Source organism: Chelonia mydas, chromosome 26, assembly GCF_015237465.2.
Source record: "Chelonia mydas isolate rCheMyd1 chromosome 26, rCheMyd1.pri.v2, whole genome shotgun sequence".
Taxonomy (NCBI): Eukaryota; Metazoa; Chordata; order Testudines; family Cheloniidae; genus Chelonia; species Chelonia mydas.
Genome location: NC_057859.1, coordinates 11,758,403 through 11,777,272, shown reverse-complemented (window position 1 = coordinate 11,777,272; position 18,870 = coordinate 11,758,403). Strand labels below are relative to the sequence as shown.

The 18,870-nt window shown below is 43.8% G+C and overlaps 1 long non-coding RNA gene across 2 annotated transcripts; it reads left to right on the top strand.

Annotated features, from left to right (window-relative positions):
• The first annotated feature begins 2,443 nt into the window (after positions 1–2,443).
• Positions 2,444–18,239, top strand: LOC122463879. 2 transcript variants are annotated; one of them, XR_006287585.1, is made up of 3 exons: positions 2,444–2,574; positions 12,959–13,078; positions 18,185–18,239. It is a non-coding gene; the product is annotated as an uncharacterized LOC122463879 (long non-coding RNA). The 2 variants fall into 2 exon arrangements; XR_006287584.1 differs by lacking the exon at positions 2,444–2,574 and adding an exon at positions 9,509–9,617.
• Positions 18,240–18,870: the final 631 nt, after the last annotated feature.

Sequence of the window (18,870 nt, the reverse complement as noted above, 5' to 3'; positions counted from 1 at the left end):
GGAACTAGGGGTGCTGCAGCACCCCTGGGCTTGAAGTGGTTTCCATTATATACAGGGTTTATAATATATATACATGCGTAACAGCACCCCTAGTATACAAATGGTTCCAGCGCCTCTACTAGGCAATGGAAGAGTTCCCAGTCAGATAATGATACTAAGCCGACCAGAAAGGAAGACTGCTTCCCTTAGGGTCCTATATAGCAGCCTTGGGATCACCTGGGTGGATCCTTGCCTGTGGACTGGCTGAAGAACCCTGGCTGAATGGGGTGGGGCCTATCAAAAGAGGTCACTGTCTCTGACTCATCACACTTTCTGGCTCAGGCTCAGAGGTGACTCAGGAATGACTCATCACACAATCCCCACTCAGCACAATGTCCCCTCCAGATTCCTAAGGGCTTGTCTACACTACAGACGCGACAGCGGTGCAGCTTCTGGGTCACTACAGTGTGGACCCTGTAGTGGTTTTTCTGTCACTGTAGTTAATCCACCCCAACAGACTATGTTAATCTACGTGTCTGATAATTCTGTTCTGTACCAGAGCTTCAACCAGTTTGCCTCCTACTGAAGTCAAGCTTACTGGCCTGTAGTTGCCAGGATCACCTCTAGAGCCATTTTTAAAAATAGGCATTACATTAGCTACCCTCCAATCACCTGGTGCATAAGAAGGCCCATACTGGGTCAGACCAAAGGTCCATCTAACCCAGCATCCTGTCTTCCGACAGTGGCCAATGCCAGGTGCTGATTTAAGCAATCGTTTACATACCAAAGTTCTGTAATTTCATATTTGAGTTTCTTCAGAACTCTTGGGTGAATACTAACTGGTCCTAGTGACTTATTACTGTTTAATTTATCAATTTGTTCCAAAACCTCCTCTACTGATACCTCAATCTGGGATAGTTCCTCAAATTTGTCGTCTAAAAAGAATGGCGTGGGTGTAGGGATGTAGACCATATCCTCTGCAGTGAAGACTGATACAAAGAATTCATTTAGCTTCTCCACAATGGCCTTGTCTTCTTTGAGTGCTCCTTTCGCACCTTGATTGTCCAGTGACCCAATGACTGTTTGGCAGGCTTCCTGCTTCTGATGTACTAAAAATAAATTGCTGTTATTCTTTGTGTCTTTAGCTGATTACTCTTCACATTCTTGCTTGGCCTGCCTTATTACACTTTCACACGTGACTTGTCAGAGTTTGTGCTCCTTTCAATTTTCTTCACTAGGATTTGACTTCCTATTTTAAAGGATGCCTTCTTGCAACTAACTACCTCTTTCACTCTGCTGTCTAGCCACGGTGGCATATTTTTGGTCCTCTTGCTGCTTATATATTATAAATAATTTGGGGTATACGTTTAGTTTGACCATCTATTATGGTGTTTTTAAATAGCTTCCATGCACTTTGCAGGCATTTTACCCTTGTGACTGTACCTAATTAATTTTGGTTTAACTAGCTTCCTCATTTTTGTATAGTTCCCCTTTTGGAAGTTAAATGCTACTATGGTGAGTTTCTTTGGCATTTTGCCCCCTACAAGGATGTTAAATTTAATTACACTTCGGTCACTATTACTGAGCAGATCAACTATATTCACCTCTGGGATCAGATCCTTGTGCTCCACTTCGGTCTAAATCAAGAATTGCCTCCACCCTGCGTGGGTTCCAAGACAAGTTGCTCCAAGAAGCATTCATAATGGTGTCTAGAAATTTTATCTCTGCATCCCTTCTTGAGGTGACAGACCCAGTGAGTGTAAGGATAGTTGAAATCCCCCATTATTACTGCGTTTTCTGCCTTTACAGCCTCTCTAATCTTCCTCAGCATTTCACAATCACCTGTCACCATCCTGGTCAGGTCGTCGGTAGCCTATTCCTACTGCTATCCTCTTGTTGGTCAAGCATGGAATTTCTATCCATTGAGATTCGATGGTACAGTTCGAAGATTTTTACTATATTTGACTCTTCGCTTCCTTTCACAAATAGTGCCACTCCCACACCAGCACACAAGTGCCACAAATGACAGAGCCTTGCTTTAGCAGCATCTGCCGTTCAATCACTTCCCATTCAAGGTAAACTGCTCTTTAAACTCTACTGGTGCCATGGAAAGGAGAGATTTTCAGAATATCCCAGGCACTTTCCTGACCCGGCACCACACCAAGCAGCTGTTACCCATCCTGTGAGACATGGCGACCTCACTTCCTGTTTACCTGCAAATCCTTAGTCATCTGGAAGACCTGCAGGCCCGGGGGAGCGTGACGGTTCTGAGTGGGGGACAGCCATCTGTGTTTTAGATCTCGATTTAGATCAGATAGGCCCTGTAGTGGGGTGGCAACCCCACTCCTGGAGAAGAGGGATTGAAAGCAGCCAAGATAGGCTGATTGGGGAAGCAGCCACAGCTGTGGCCAGCTCAATTAGGCCCCAGCTGGCCCTTATAAGAGGGCTGGGGACTGGGAGCTGGAGGCATGTCGCTCTAGCCCCGGAGTGGGAAGGGGTAGCTGCCTGGGAGCAAGGTACCGAAGCAGGGCAGTGCTGGGGAGCTCCAGCCTGGTAGCCCCCCAGCCTGCAGGCCTTGTGGAAGGCCTTTGAAAGGTACTGGGGCTGCAGAGGGGCAGAATCTGGGGATAGGCAAAGGCAGCAGGTCCGAACCCTTTGCCAGTGATGAGTGGCCATTACAGACTGCAGTCTGCCCCAGTGAGCGGGGGCTAGATGACGACCGGCAGTAGCCACTGTGGCAAGGTGGGCTTAGAGGGTTGGGGGTTCCCCTGGGAGGGGAGACCCAGAGCGTGGGTACTGCTGGGGCAGAACCTCGAGGTAAAGGGCAGCGGGGTCCGGGAGGGACACGGGGCCAGCGGCAGGCAAGACACGGGCAGAGGGTGCGCCGTACGCAGGAAAAGAGCTAATTCCCAGATGACCAGCAGGAGGCGCCGCACTGGTGAGTCTTCACTTCGCTACAGGCCCCCTTCATTTTAGCCTTTGTGTCACCTCTGGACCCCTCAACTAGGGCCTTATCTATCAGGCTCTGCAGGTGAGGATGAAGGAAAGTTCTGCTACTGGAAGTGCAGAAGAGAATAAAGGAAATAGTCTAGACCAGAGGGCAATCACTCCAATTTCCCTATCAGGTTTCCCTCAGAAATTCCGGCTACAGCTTTGTCTGAGCATGACGAATGGTAAAGACCCCTCAGGAGCCAAAATGGGCCCCGGGTGGTCGTGGCAACACCCACCCCAGATTCTTTAGTGTCGCAAAGCAACCGGCGACTGGTTGGTTGGAAACCTGAACCCCGAGGCATTTCCCTTGGATGCTCAATAAAGGAGGCAGGACAGCTCAGGACAGGATTTTCAAAGACACATAAAAAGGATAGTCTCATAGGAAGCCTGACACCAGTAGAAAATCCCCTCTGTTCCCTGAGGAATGGCTGAAGTTGTATGTACTTTTGTTGGCTTACTTTGCCAACATTGTAAACATTGTCTAAATATGCAGTCAGTGGCCACATGTCCAGAACCCAATAGGCACTAAGTGGCAGCCACTCCAGGAGAGGTTGGTGCCTGTTGTGGACTCTGCTCCCTTTCTTGAGGTGAGCCCTATGAGTCAGATTTGAGGCAACTTATCTGCTATCTGGAAAACCGTTCCCAGAGAGTAGTTATCAGAGGTTCACAGTCAAGATGGAAGGGCATAATGAGTGGGGTCCAGCAGGGATCAGTTCTGGGTCCGGTTCTGCTCAATATCTTCATCAATGATTGAGATAATGGCAGAGAGAGTACACTTATAAAGTTTGTGGATGATACCAAGCTGGGAGGGGTGGCAAGTGCTTTGGAGGATAGGATTACAATTCAAAACGATCTGGACAAACTGGAGAAATGGTCTGAAGTCACTAGGATGAAATTCAAGAAGGACAAAGGCAAAGTACTCCACTTAGGAAGGAACAATCAGTTGCACACATACAAAATGGGAAATGACTGCCTAGGAAGGAGTACTGAAGAAAGGGTTCTGGGGGTCATAGCGGATCACAAGCTAAATATGAGTCAACAGTGTAACACTGTTGCAGAAAAAGCCAACATCATTCTGGGATGTATTAGCAGGAGTGTTGTAAGCAAGACACGAGAAGTAATTCTTCCGCTGTACTCTGCACTGATTAGGCCTCAACTGGAGTATTGTGTCCAGTTCTGGGTGCCACATTTCAGGAAGGATGTGGACAAATTGGAGAGAGCCCAGAGAAGAGCAACAAAATAGATTAAAGGTCTAGAAAGCACGACCTATGGGGGAAGATTTAAAAAATTGGGTTTGTTGAGTCTGGAAAAGAGAAGACTGAGAGGGGACATGATAACAGTTTTCAAGTATGTAAAAGGTTGTTACGAGGAGGAAGAAAAATTGTTCTTCTTAACTTCTGAGGATAGGACAAGAAGCAATGGGCTTAAATGGCAGCAAGGGAGGTTTAGGTTGAACATTAGGAAAAACTGCCTAACTGTCAGGGTGGTTAAGCACTGGAATAAATTGCCTAGGGAGGTTGTGGAATCTCCATCCTTGGGGATTTTTAAGAGCAGGTTAGACAAACACCTGCCAGGGATGGTCTAGATAATACTTAGTCCTGCCACGAATGCAGGGGACTGGACTAGATGACCTCTCGAGGTCCTTTCCAGTTCTATGATTCTATGAAACACAAGGAATTCGGTCCCAAGGCTCACTAGCCCAACACCTTCAATAAACCCACACACAACAACCAACAAACTGAATGGGAGCTTTATTGTACTTTGTGAGTGGGAGAGAAATGTCTCGGAACTTCAGCAGGGCAGGATACTGGACCAGGCCTTTAAAAGCATGGCTGCATCAGAATAAACTGTAATTGATCACCCCGCAGGTGGGAGCTGGAAATCCCTGAGTTGTACTCCCAGTTCTACCACCAGCTCAGTGTGCAGCCTTGAGAAAGTTACTGATCCTACAAGTTGTCGAGCCCCTTGCAGGGCGCAATTTGGCTCTCGCGGGCTTGGCTCCTCAGCCGCTCTGATCCAGATCAGTAAAATAGGGATAGCGGTACTGACTTCACAGGGAGGGTCTGTGAGGCTGAGTGCCTACAGGCTGCTTTGAGATCCTCATAGGAAATGCACTGCCAAAGTCTACACATCCTTTTAATATTATGCCATAGTTATGTAAAGTCAGGGTCCACTGAGGTGAAACCTAATGGAGGACTAAGAGAAATGCCCCACAGCCAGGAGAGGGGCTTAGATAAGATTTTAGTTGAACACAGAAGAAATCCAACTTGGGCATAAAGAAACACCTTCTTCATGCATAACTGATGGTTATTTGGCATGTTGTTGCATGAAGCTCATCTGCTCTTGCCAAGGACAGACTTACTTTCTATATGCCAGCATCTTCTGAAGGGCACAGATGTCTGTCACGATAGATGTGTTGCTCATTTTTATTATGATTGAGTTATAGCTGTGGCAAATAAATCCTCCCAAGGATTTCCCTGGCTACTTCGCTAAATCTGTAATTCTGCTGGACGGTTGTAAAGGAATTTAAAAAGACAAACCGGTTCTTTTTTAAAACAAGCATTAACAGAGACCTCTGATGTAGTTTTAAAATATGTCTCTGATGTGATTGCATCTGTCATTTTAATAACTTCCGTTTGTGTTTTGACTCCAAAACAAACTGAAGGCATTAAACATCCAGGGCCAGATTCGCAGCGTGACTGCAGTGGAGCAAGGCCGACTCTTGCCAGCTAAGACTGTGCTCTCCCAAGTGCTCACAGCTCTTAGAGCAATTCAGCAGGCTACAAAAGAGCCAGTGCATTTAGGTCATAAAAGCTCAGTTACAAAGGGCCACATTTCTGCCTTTCAGCTGCATTCAAGAGCCAGCCTTAGCCTGCTTTGCTGAAGACAGAGGCAAAACTCCCATTGACTTCCTACAGGAGTCACGGGCCTGATCCAGCATCCAGCGGAGGGACAGTCTGTGGGAGTCTTTCCTTTGACTTCAATGGGCTTTGGATCAGGCCCCAAACCCTGCCATCCTCACAACTGCCATTGACTTAACTGAAAGTAGCACTGGGCCCTTTGCTTTGACAGATTTTCCTGCTCTCTCACCACACCATAAGAAGGTTAAGGGGCGGGAGAGTTTAAATCTAATTTCACTCCTCGGCTAAGAACGGTGGTGTTTCAGGACATGAGGCCCCCAAAGAAGTTGGTTAAAGTGTTTGAAAGTATGTTAATGACTAAGCTTGTCTACCAGGGAGCGAATGAGTGTGTGTGTTTCCACAGAGTTGTAATAATACAGTGCACATGGGCAACCCTTTCGTTTGAGGGTCTCCTCGTGCTTTACAAACGTTAATTCATTCTCACAACACGCCTGCAAGGTGAGTCAGGATCATCACTGCACGAGTGGGGAATCTGGAGCACAGAGGCAAAGTGACAGCCATGTATACAGTGAGTCAATGGCTCAAGAGGAGACAGAAGCCAGGAGTCCTGACTCGCACTTGTCTCTTGCAACTGACACACATGCTGCTTATCAGCATGAATAATTTAGCCACAGCTCTGCTGTCCTATCCCAGAAGAAATTGCTGCATTGAAAATTCTCTGGGCTGGTATGGGAGTGGGAATCATAATTTTATGGCTTAATGAAAAAATATTTCTCTGTTTTCTTGTCTTTTGCAAAAACAAAGCAGTTTACACAGACAGACAGAAGTGCCATCCTGCTGGGGAGTAAGGGGAATAAATAAATTGTCTCCAAAAGCTGGCAAATAGACATCTGAGTAAAATATTCAATATCATCAATATTCCTAGCTTTTGCTCAGAGATAGTAGGTCATTTTTGCTACCAAAGAGATGCTGCTGTTTTCTTTGCCAGATCTGGCAAAAAGCAACTTTGACCCTGAACCAGAATCTGAAATCATTGCATCAGGCCACTTGTCAAAGTTTCCCTGAACGAAAGTCTGAATCTCCGCTGGATAGTATAGCTAAACAACAGCAGTGAGGGTGAGTGTCTGTCAATATCACACACCTGCCAATCTCATGTACCGCGCCCACAAAGCTCAGCCAAGAGTTTCAACCCACTAAACAAAAACTTTCCTTCTGTCTCCCTTCAATTGCACCTTTTGCTCCCATTGGTTTCCTGTAAGGCTGCTGTAAGAAAAGACCATGCAGAAACGACATTGAAATCTACACCGGAAATTTGCCCATTAGAAAAAGGCTTTGATAATTCCCAACATGACGCAATCCTATGGATTTTAAAGAAGTCATTTAACACCCTTAAGTAATCATTTGCTATTAGTTCGCCAGGACCAGTCAAATGATCTCCTGATATCCAGGTCAAGCCGAGATGTAGCTGGTATCCAGGTCACTTCCTACCCTAGGTAGCAAATCTGCAATCAATTGAATACCCATGTGTCCTGTCTGGGGAGCCTTCAGGTTACACTGGGATGGAGCAAGTGCACTACAACCTATTACTAGCTCCTAGCTAGGAGGATGAGAATAGGCGGTTAGACAATAAAATCCCTGTACCTGAGGGAAGCCAGCCCCATCCTTCACGTTCACTGAGCTTTCAGCCGACATCTTCTACTTCTGGAGACAATGTGGGCTAGTGGTGGTGTCAGGATCCCCTGCCCAGGAGAGGTTCAGAACTGAGGAAGTTAGCGTAGAGACAGCTTTATCATCTCGGATCCTCGCAGAGGGAGGCCCTGAACGTCAGGCCTGAGGTCACTGGCTGGGCAAAGTAGAGCTAAATACGGATTTCAGCAGCCAGTGATTTAATCCCAGAGATTGTGATGAGCACAAATAATTCATTCCTCTGGAGAAAGAAAGAGGCCTAGGTTAAAAAACTAAAAACCAAAGCAACCTTGGAAGGATGGGAAATTAACTCCAGGCCAAATTCTGCTCACTCTGACGTCTGTGTAAATCCAGAGCAATTCAACTGAAGGCACTGGAATTCACTGGGATAACCAAGGACTTGTTTGTGCTGCAGTTTTTGCACTGATGCTGCAACAGGGAGAACCACCAGGGTAGTTGCACTGTATTAGTGAAAAGAGTGACTTGCACCTGGGTTAACTGCACCAAAGGAGGCAGTGTTGCCTAGTGCAGATTGCCTAGAACACTCGACAGCTTCAGGAGACTTGGGTTCTATTCCTGCCTCTGCCACTGTTTTGCTGGAGGACTTTGGTGACTCCCCCAGTCTGTGGCTCAGTTTCCCCATCTGTAAAATGAGAGTAAAGATACTGACCTCATTTATAAAGGGCTGTGAGATCTCATGAAGAGCACTATATAAAAGCTAAGTATTACTATGAAGTCACGCATGCAGCACGCCAGGGCTAATGGGCCTGACTCGCATTGCTTTGCGCATGTGCTTCCATCAGTGCACCGTGGGCATCAAATGCTACCAGAATAGAAGTGTTTTTACATCCACGAGCGTAGATGACTGTCGAAGGTACAGGGCAACAAAGAATCAGGCCCTAGGGTAGCGATGTATTAGTGTCATTACAGTCAACCCTTTGGTACTACACGAATCAAAGTAGCAAATAATCTGCGTAGCTGTACCCGTGCAAATTCCGCAGAGTAAAATGTAAAAGGCAGCTATTGTTTCTAACACAGATAACACCATTCATACGATTCCTCAAAAGCCTTCACTTAGGGCTTGCCTACATGCTGCTGCAGGGTGGACAACAGGTGTGTGAACTGTAGTGTGTGCTAACGTTGCCCTGGGTAGACCTGGCTGGCACAAACTAAAAGGTACCCAGTGCAGGTTAATGCAGCCCTGTTTACATCAACGTAAGCTTTTTAGTTCATGCCAGCAGGTCTACACATGGCAGTTAAAGCACAATGTGTTAGTGTGCTCTACAGTTCACATCTTTGTAGTCCACATACAGCACCATGTAGGCAAACCCTTAGAAGAACTCACTGCATGGCTTGCCCCTTAAGGGCTGGGGCTAGCCAACCCTGACCACAGAATGAGCAACATCTGGGAGAGATCATGGTGATTGCCCTATAAAGAGCAGCAAGAGGTGGCCATGCAAGTGGGCTGCACATAGTTTGATCGCACATGGTCAGGAACCAAAAGAAAATCTCTTGGGTATGAAAGCGAAATCAGATGCCATCTGTATGCAGTAAACATCGCGGGTTAAAAAGCTTGCTTTTAAAATTCCAGGGTACAGGGCCTTTAGACAAGACCAAAAGCTAGGAAGAGGACCAGGCATTTGTACTTTCATAAGGGAAAGCTTAAACTACACGGTAGTAGAGAATAAAGAAGTAAGTCTTGAATATAATGCTGATGAAATCCCAATGCAGAAAAGAAATTGTCCTTTAAGGACTTATAATATCTATAACCCGGGTAGGAAATTAGAAAGCTCGGGGTTACAGGAAATAGTGAAGAATGCTAAAAGACCCTATATGATATGTGGTGACCTAAATAGTCATCAGACATCCCCACAATGTAAGACAACTGATAACAAGGGCACATGCTTAGAGAAGTTAATTGTTGAAAACAATCTAGTGGCACCCCCAATTATATTTAATGCAACAGATGGTAGGTAGTTCTTCTTGTTAGACCTGGCAATTATAACACCAAATATTGCAAGTAGATACAACTGGAAATAAATAAGGAAGAAGGACTGGGGAGTGATAACTTCTCTATACTTACTACTTTTCAAGTCAAAAGTAAGGTTAAAGGTAAAGTGAGCAGTAGCTCACGAAAGCTTATGCTCAAATAAATTTGTTAGTCTCTAAGGTGCCACAAGTACTCTTTTAGATTTTTTTAAAGTATCAGGTGGGTAATTTTCCAACTGGGAGCTGAATTTGTGAGCTTGTAAAGATACTGAATTTGTGAATGTTCATTGTGTGAGTGATGACATAGAGAATTTCAATGACCGTGCATTCAAGGGATTAATAGCAGCAGCTACAGCAGCCATACCTAAGATATTCAAGTACCACATGCTGGAATGCAAATGGTAATTAAAGAAAGGAACAAAGCCTATAAAAGAGCTTTTTGCTATTCATTGTATTTTTTTTTTTTTTGCTAGTGAACTATAAAAGAAATAAGGCAATAGCACAAAGACTTATAAAAATATCAAAGAAAGTGAGTTGGTAGAAGTATTGTGGGCAGATAAGGATACCAAGACATCACAAATATACAGGCAAATTAGAAGAATGAATGGAATTCAGACTAAGAGCAGTCACATCCTGGGTCTTATCAGTACTTCTGTTTTGTCAGTTCTAATAACAAGAAAGCAGAAGTTTGAGCAGAAACTTTCTGAGGGACAATCATCAAAGTGCAGATTAGAAGTCAATTCATTGAAGAAAATCATGAACTATTACATAGGGGGAGTAAACGTGAAGACACTATACTGAACAAATAGTTTTGTAGGCTGGAACTTGAGCTAGCTATTGCTATCAGTAAGAATACACCCCCCAGGAAAAATTATATATAGGGCCCTACCAAATTCATGGTCCATTTTGGTCAATTTAATGTCATAGGATTTTTAAAATAGTAAATTTCATGATTTCCATTATTTAAATCTGAAATTTCATGGTGTTGTAACTGTAGGGGTCCTGACTCAACTCTGAAGGCAGCAGCGCAGAAGTAAGGGTGGCACAGTATGGTTTTGCCACCCTTACTTCTCCCCTGCTGCTGCTGGTGGGGCGCTGACTTCAGAGCTGGGCACCTGGCCAACAGCCACTGCTCTCTGCCACCCAGCTCTGAAGGCAGCACAGAAGTAAGGGTGGCAATACCGTGACCCCCCCTACAAGAACCTTGCAAAGCCCCCCCAACCCTCTTTTGGATCAGGACCCCCAGTTTGAGAAATGCTGGTCTTCCCCGTGATCAGATTTCACAGGGAAGATCAGATTTCACAGTCCGTAATGAGTTTTTCACAGCTGTGAATTTGGTAGGGCCCTAATTATATACGCAACATAATGTTTAACTCTTTCTCTGAAAGCAGTTACATAGTTCCAAGAGAACTTTCAGATATTGTATGGGGAAAAAGGAGTGATACACGCACTAGTAATTCCAATACGGAAACCAGGCAAACTATCCACAGAAGTGGATGTTGATGGACCTGCTGCCCTTACATCCTGGCTGGGTAAAATTATGGAAAGAGTGGTGAATGGAAGATAGGTTGCCTAGTTGGAAAACAATGGCATTATAGATAAGGTGCAGAGTGGTTGGTGGAGATGAAGCAGCCCCACTGATCACATTGTTAAATTAGAAACTGAAATACAAAACCATGTGAGGCACAAAGCTTTCATGACAGCTGTCTTTCTCGATGCTGAAAAGGTGCATGACATGCTACAGAGGGAAGGCTTGTTCAAAATAGGTGCACTAGGGATAAGGGCATAAATGTATGGAGGGATCAGAAACTTTTTTGAGTAAAAGGACCGTGCAGGTCAGAGTTAGGCAAGTTATGTTGACTATATATAATATTAAAAATGGTACACCGCACGGAAGTGTTATTAGCCTGGCCTTATTTAGTATTACAATAAATGATCTCTCAAAATGACTCAAGTGAGTGAGTGCCAAGTGAGCGTCACTCTGTTCACAAATGATTGTGCACTGTGGGTTAGGAACAGGAATACTGAGGTGGCAGAAAAAGAGAATCAAAAAAGCGTTACGAGACACTTCTGACTGGGCAAACGCATGGGGTTTCAAGTTCTCCATTGCCAAAACCAAAGGACTGATCTTTACAAAAAGGAAAATGACAAAGGAGTGTAAACTGTATCTGTATGGAAAACAAATACTTATAGTTAAAAGATTTAAATTCCTCGGGGTAATATTTTATACTACATTACTTTGGGAAGATCATATAAAGTTTATTAAAGATAAATGTAGAGGAAGGATTAACCTTCTTAAAAGTCTTGCTGGGATTGATTGGGACGGGGGCGGTAGACAAGAAAACACTGCTGATAGTATCCAGAGCCTTATTCAGACTGGTTTCGGATCGACATCAAAATTAGAACTTACAAAATTAGATTTAATACAAGCCCAGGTACTACAAACAGCATGAGGTGCGTTTATTACAACACTTATATGCATGCTACAGATAGCGTCTAGTGAAATGCCAGTTACACTATGAATGAAACGACTGACTCTAACCTTCTGAGCCAAATTTAATGGGAACTGCAACAATGAAAGTACCAAATATATGAGGATGGTTGGGAGTTCCATAGGCGGACTATTGCACGTGACGTTTGAACCCCACATGCCACTCGAGTGACAGCGTGGATGCAGAATTTGAAAGACAGGGAAAAGCGAAACGATATCAGAACTTTTAGACATGGGGAAATGTGTTCTGGATGCAGTCACATGTTCCAACATGAATTCGGATTTATCTTATAAACTTAAGAGTAAAAAGAGACCGTAGGTATTAAAAATGAAAAAAAAAGATGAAAAGTGGAGTCAGTTTTGTCAAATATATGCTGATGGGTCCATAAAAGAAAAACAGGACGTGCAAGGAGAACATATTTGTATACCACAATTTGGAATTAGTATATCTAAAAGAATATTCAATTTTGTAGCCGTCACGACAGCCAAACTGGTAGAAATAATGCTAGCAATAATGGCATCTGGGATGTATGCCCAGTAGCGACAGTCTTTTCTTTTTTTATTTGATCTCCAGCTTTTTGGCAATAAAAAAGGGTGTCTCAAGAAGTAAGAGTGATTTAACCAATGAAATTCTATTTCTAATAACAGAACGAGTGCAGATGGGGTCAGATTTAACATTAGCTTGGATCTCCGTGCATATTGGGGTACCGGAATGAAATGATGGACAAAGTAGCTAAACATGCATAAGAAATGGAAAGATTGACATAGAAATACCCTATTCAAAAGCCTAGTACAGAAAAATGTAAAAGAGAAATGGTGAAAAACTTGCACTAACAGAAAAAGAGGAAAAATTTTTTTGAATTGTGCCCTAGAGTTGAGGATAATGACATACTTCTGGGCCTGGATAGGAAAAATGAAGTGCCATTGTGGCTTAAACAAAAATCTTTTTTTAAATAAATAGACACAAAGATGGACCAGTCCACTCTGTAAGGCGGAAGAAACGACTGAGCACCTTTGATGGGTCGGTAACGGCTTTGATAAAGAAAGGGAAAAGCTTGCTGAGGAATTCAAACATCCTAAGGTAATAAAAAAAGTTACATTATGTTATTTAGCAAAATCAGGGAAATGGGGTTGTATTAGGATTGTTACATTACCTGAAGGACACAGGGCAGAGCAAGAGACTATAAATGACTGGCAGATATAGACTATTCAGTTAAGTCTGCTTCACCATTAAAAAGAAGAAAAAGGAAAGAAAACAAAGGGGAGAACACTCAGGGATCAGAGATGACTAGGAGTGAGCAGGGTCCATTAGACAGTCCTGGGAGTTAGGACTCCAGCCAGGTGTTGTCTCGGGGGTGGTTTGCCAAAGCAGGAAAGGTCCCAAGAAGGAAGAGAAACCTTTGTTGCATGTGGACTTTCGGATGGACTTTGAAAACTTTGTTGTGAATGTTTGTTGCTTTAATAAAGCACGATCTGAGAAGGGATGGGAACGGACAGAAGAGTTTATTAAACAGTCCAAGAGGGGAAACTGAGGCAGACTGCCATTAGTGTGACTCTAAATCAGGAGGAGGCTGGGAGGTGGCCAGCCTGGTTACACTCACCATGTGTGATATTACACGGTCTCCTTTACAGCATGATGCCCCCTAAATCCATAGCACAAAAACAATAATACCACACACGTCTATAGTGTCTTGTGTTTGGGGCTCTGAAAGCACTTTGCAGACACTAATCCACACAAGAGAGAAGCATTCTCTACCTTTGTAAACGTGCTGCTCAGAGCAACCGAAACCAGGGCTCGTTATTAAAGAGGATGCCTCCTAACCAAAAAATGCATTACAGAAGAAAGTAGCACTAATTCAGAAGCACTTGAGTAAACTGCATCACTGGCAAGGGGTTCTAAAAGACATCAACAGGCAACAAGGAAAAAACCTGCAGAAATGCCTCTACCCGCTAGCAGATTGAGAACAGGCTTCTGCTAGTATTCATGCCCATGAAGCAGACATGATTAAGGGAGGTGGTTGAATTTAAATCTTTGAATTGTATTTGTAACTTCAAGCAAAGTGGAACTGATCTTCCCACCTTGCATAATCTGTGATGTAATTTGTAGTATAAATATAAATAGAATGTTTCACTGCATGACAGTGGGACACAGCTAAGCGTAAAATAAATGGGAAAGAATTTGAAGGGTTTTTTATAAAACAAAACAAAAAACCCCAGCTGGATGTGGAAAGAGTCAAGATCCTCTAAGCCAGTGTTTTTCAAGGACCAGTCCATGGACGGGCGCCGGTCCCTGAGCTCTCCCTGACACTGTTTAGGAAGGCTCCAAGCCGGTCCCTGGTACCAAACAGGTTTGAGAAACACTGCTTAAGCCAGGTTTCAGAGTAACAGCCGTGTTAGTCTGTATTCACAAAAAGAAAAGGAGTACTTGTGGCACCTTAGAGACTAACCAGTTTATTTGAGCATAAGCTTTCGTGAGCTACAGCTCACTTCATCGGATGCATACTGTGGAAAATGTAGAAAATCTTTTATACACACAAAGCATGAAAAAATACCTCCCCCCACCCCACTCTCCTGCTGGCAATAGCTTATCTAAAGTGATCACTCTCCTTACAATGTGTATGATAATCAAGTTGGGCCATTTCCAATGGTCACTTTAGATAAGCTATTGCCAGCAGGAGAGTGGGGTGGGGGGAGGTATTTTTTCATGCTTTGTGTGTATAAAAGATCTTCTACACTTTCCACAGTATGCATCCGATGAAGTGAGCTGTAGCTCACGAAAGCTTATGCTCAAATAAATTGGTTAGTCTCTAAGGTGCCACAAGTCCTCCTTTTCTTACTGCTTAAGCCAGTGGCTCTCAACCTTTGCAAACTACCGTACCCCTTTCAGGAGTCTGATTTGTCTTTCGTACCCCCAAGTTTCACCGCACTTAAAAACCACTTGCTTACAAACTGAAAAATGGCTGACTTTCTCATTTCTACCATATAACTATAAAATAAATCCATTAGAATATAAATATTACACCTACATTTCAGTGCATAGTATATAGAGCCATATAAATAAGTCAATGTCTGTATGAAATTTTTAGTTTGCACTGACTTTCCTAGGGCTTTTTATGTAGCCGGTTGTAAAACTAGGCAAATATCTAGACGAGCTGATGTACCCCCTGGAAGACCTCTGAGTACCCCTGGTTGAGAACCACTGGCTTAAGCTGCATCGAGTTAGTTCATCTGTTTGTATATTACGTGAGCCTACAAATGCTTACTACCAGTTACAGCTGTCAGTACTGAGAGGCGTCCCATTGACTTCAGTGGCTCCTATTGACTTCGGTAGAGCTACACCCAGCCGTATGCACTACTAATAGGAAGTACTTGCAGCATCAGGCCTTAGTGTTCATTATTTTTATAAGCAACCCGCGCTACAGAAACGTGTCCGTAACAATTCGTGCACAAAATAGCCTGGCGCCAAGTCTGATCTCACTCGTGCCGGGTGTGATATTCCATTAATTTTGGTGGAGTTATTCCTTCTAGCATAACTCAGATCGGAATCAGGCTCCGTATTCTTTGACCTACCTCGCCAGGGTGTTGTGAGGCTGATTAGTATGGACCATATGAACTGGAACCATAAACTCACTGAACATTAAATCCCACCAAATGAGGGTAAATCCATCCTCCTCATCGTATCTACTCATTATACTCCACACCTGAACATAGCCATTATATGAACAACATACCCCCATATCTCGATGTCTGTACTTTGACCCGTTAAACTTTTACCCCCAACTGGGGAGACTGCAGATTATGTATTCCTTACGCCAACCGTTCCTAAACCGAATTTCGCACCCCTTGATAATCTGTACCTTATTCCCTGATAACCAGAAACTTCTATGCTTAAACTCTGTACCGTTTTTTTTTACTTCAACATCATCTTAATAAAATTATTAAATTTGCTAAGCACTTTGACAATGCTTCCTGCTGAGTATTGTTATTCACTACAGAAGCAGAGAGCATTAGGATCATAATTTGCAAGTAATTCATTTTCATGAGGGGAATTCAGTTCCACCCCAGTTTCCTTCCAGACTGAGCCCAGGGCAGTTTCACTTTTTAGCCTGTCAGCCACAGCTAAAGCATTACAATGTTCATTGGCAGCTGCAGCTGTTTTGTTAGCAATAAGCGATGCAGCAGGCAAGCAGATTATTGTAGGAAAGATCTTTACTAAGCGGACATAGAGGCCAGGGCTAATGCTGAGAGGTTGAAATGTTCAGGCTTGGGCTTGGCCTCTAGGACCCTGTGAGATGGGAGGGTCCCAGTGCTCAGAATGTCTACACCACAACTAAACAGCCCCGCAGCCCAAGCCCTGCAAGCAGGGGTGCTGGAACAATTTGTATAGGGGGGCAGGGCCGGATTAACCCGTAGGCTAATAAGGCTGTAGCCTTAGGCCCTCCAATTTTCAGTCCCTAATTTTTAGGCCCTACTGTAGGTCCTCCATTCCATACTGAAGTTACAGCTGAGCGGGGCCATCAGAAATTTTTTGTCTCGTTACATATTGCTTTGTATAAATTAATCCCTCAAGATTGCAAATTCAATTTATGGCTGCAAATTCAATTTATCCTCTCCATCCTCCCTTCTCTCTTCTAACAAGGGCCAAAAATGTCCTCCGATCCACCATGACTCAAGAGCATCTCAGTGCTTTGTCCCACTTGAGCACTGAGAATGAAATAGTCGGGTCTTTGAATTACGATGACATCATTCATGACTTTGCCACAGCTAAAGCTGGGAGGGGGGGAATGGTTTGTTTGAAAAGTTAAGTGTAGTGAGAGTAGAATAAACTAGTTAATTTGACATAAATAATATGTAACTATGCATATAGATAAATATTTGACTTTATAATTTTTTTTTTTGCAATATGTAATTCATACTTAGGTTCTTCCCTCCCATTAGGCCCCTCATAACCCATTAGCCTTAGGCCCATTCCCATTAGCCTTAGGCCCCTCATAACCTTAATCCAGCCCTGTGAAGGGAGGTGCTGAGAGCCACTGAACCAAACTATAAACTCTGTATATGATGGAAACCACTTCAGGCCAGGAGGTGCGGCAGTCCACCCCCACCTCCCCAGCAACCCTTGTTCCAGCACCTATTCTTCAAGCCTGAGTCAGCTGGCACGGGCCAGCCGTGCGTGTCTACTTGCAGTATAGGCATACCTTCAAAGGTCTCTACAGCCAGGCCTGGCCCCTGAAGAGCAGAAGACCTGGATTCTATTTCCAGCCATCTCTGCCAATGATTCACAGCATGACCTTAGATAGTCTTGGACCTTAGTTGGTGTTAGTCCTGCTTTGAGCAGGGGGTTGGACTAGATGACCTCCTGATGTCTCTTCCAACTCTAATCTTCTACGATTCTCCCCTCTACATCCCTCTGTTTCCTCTCCCTTTGTCTCTTCTCTCTTCAGAATGTAAGCTCTTGGGGGCAGAGGCTATCACCAGGTGTTCCTATGGATGGTATTATACTGAAGTAGATTCCTCCGGAAACCTGGCACTTTTCCTCCAGTCCCCATCATTCTACTACAGCATCAGATTTTTAATTCTACTTTGTATTGAGAAACTAAAGAAGGAAATCAAGAAGCAGCCCTTGTTTAGCCTTTTTCATGAGGAGTGAAAGTAAAGTGGTTAACAGCCAATTTAGATTCCCCGAAGAAGTTTTTAAAAACAACCTATAGAGTCCTATATCAATTCAATGTGCAAATTTATAAGACTGTTTTAAAAATTCTATATAAAGGATCTCATTTGCTATTAAATTCTATCTATAGGTTTTTAGAATAATTTCTACACAACTCTACTTGGTTTCATCCCTATTAGAATCTACTGGACTTAATATCAGTAAGGAGAAGTTAGAAGCGGGTGGGGAAAAAGCCCCGGCTAGCACAGGAGTTTGTTTTTAAAGGATTTTGTGTCTCTTATGAGCCTGAATGGTGCTGATCTCTTTCCATATTGAAGTTAATATTCCAGCCATCAAGATGTATTGATATAAATACTTATGAAGAGCGAATGATAAGTTAAGAAAATCATCTAAAATTGCACAACTAGCCCAATGCAGTACGCATATGGCTTTTGAAATCTGTGTTTTGTTGGCTAGGTATTTACTACTTAAGACTAGAAGCTCTTTGGGATTGTCTTTTTTTCTATATTTGTACAGCATGTAACACAACGGGTGCTGGGCCATTACTCGGGCTCCTATTAGTCACTGCAATGAAAATATACGAACAGCAACCACCATCCAATCATGGAAAAGAGGGGGACTTACACAACCTACCAGCAGCGAACAGCAAGTCTTTACAACGCATCCTTCAAGAAGTATGTCCAGTCTAAGAATCAACCTGGGAAGAAAAACCCACAACATTTTTGGACTAGATTGGAATTTTGCAAGCTGTTTGTGGACAAATGAAGAGCCATGAAAATAAAGGACTAAATGAATCATTGCCAACTTGTTTACCCCCCCCCCCGCCCCCGTAGTGTGGAGCTCTGAGGTCAGTGGGACTTGAGAATGGACTGGGGCTCCACTCTGCCTTTAAGGCCCAATCCTGTTCCAGCCAATGGGCCTAATCCTGTGAAGAGCTGAGCAGTTTCTGCAAGACGCAGAGTGTTCTCTGTTCACATTGCAGTCCTACCCTGGCATGTCTTCAGCCTGTCCCCCTAGGGTAGAGGATTTAGGAGGAGCTGAAGATCTGGCCTCTAGATTAGATATGATGGATCATACTCTAGTGGACAGTCCTGCCTTGAGAGGCAACATGGTCCAGTGGCTTTAGCAATTGACTTAGAAGACATGGATTCTATTTCCACCTCTGCCAATAATTCACAGCGTGACCTTGGGCTTGGACCTCC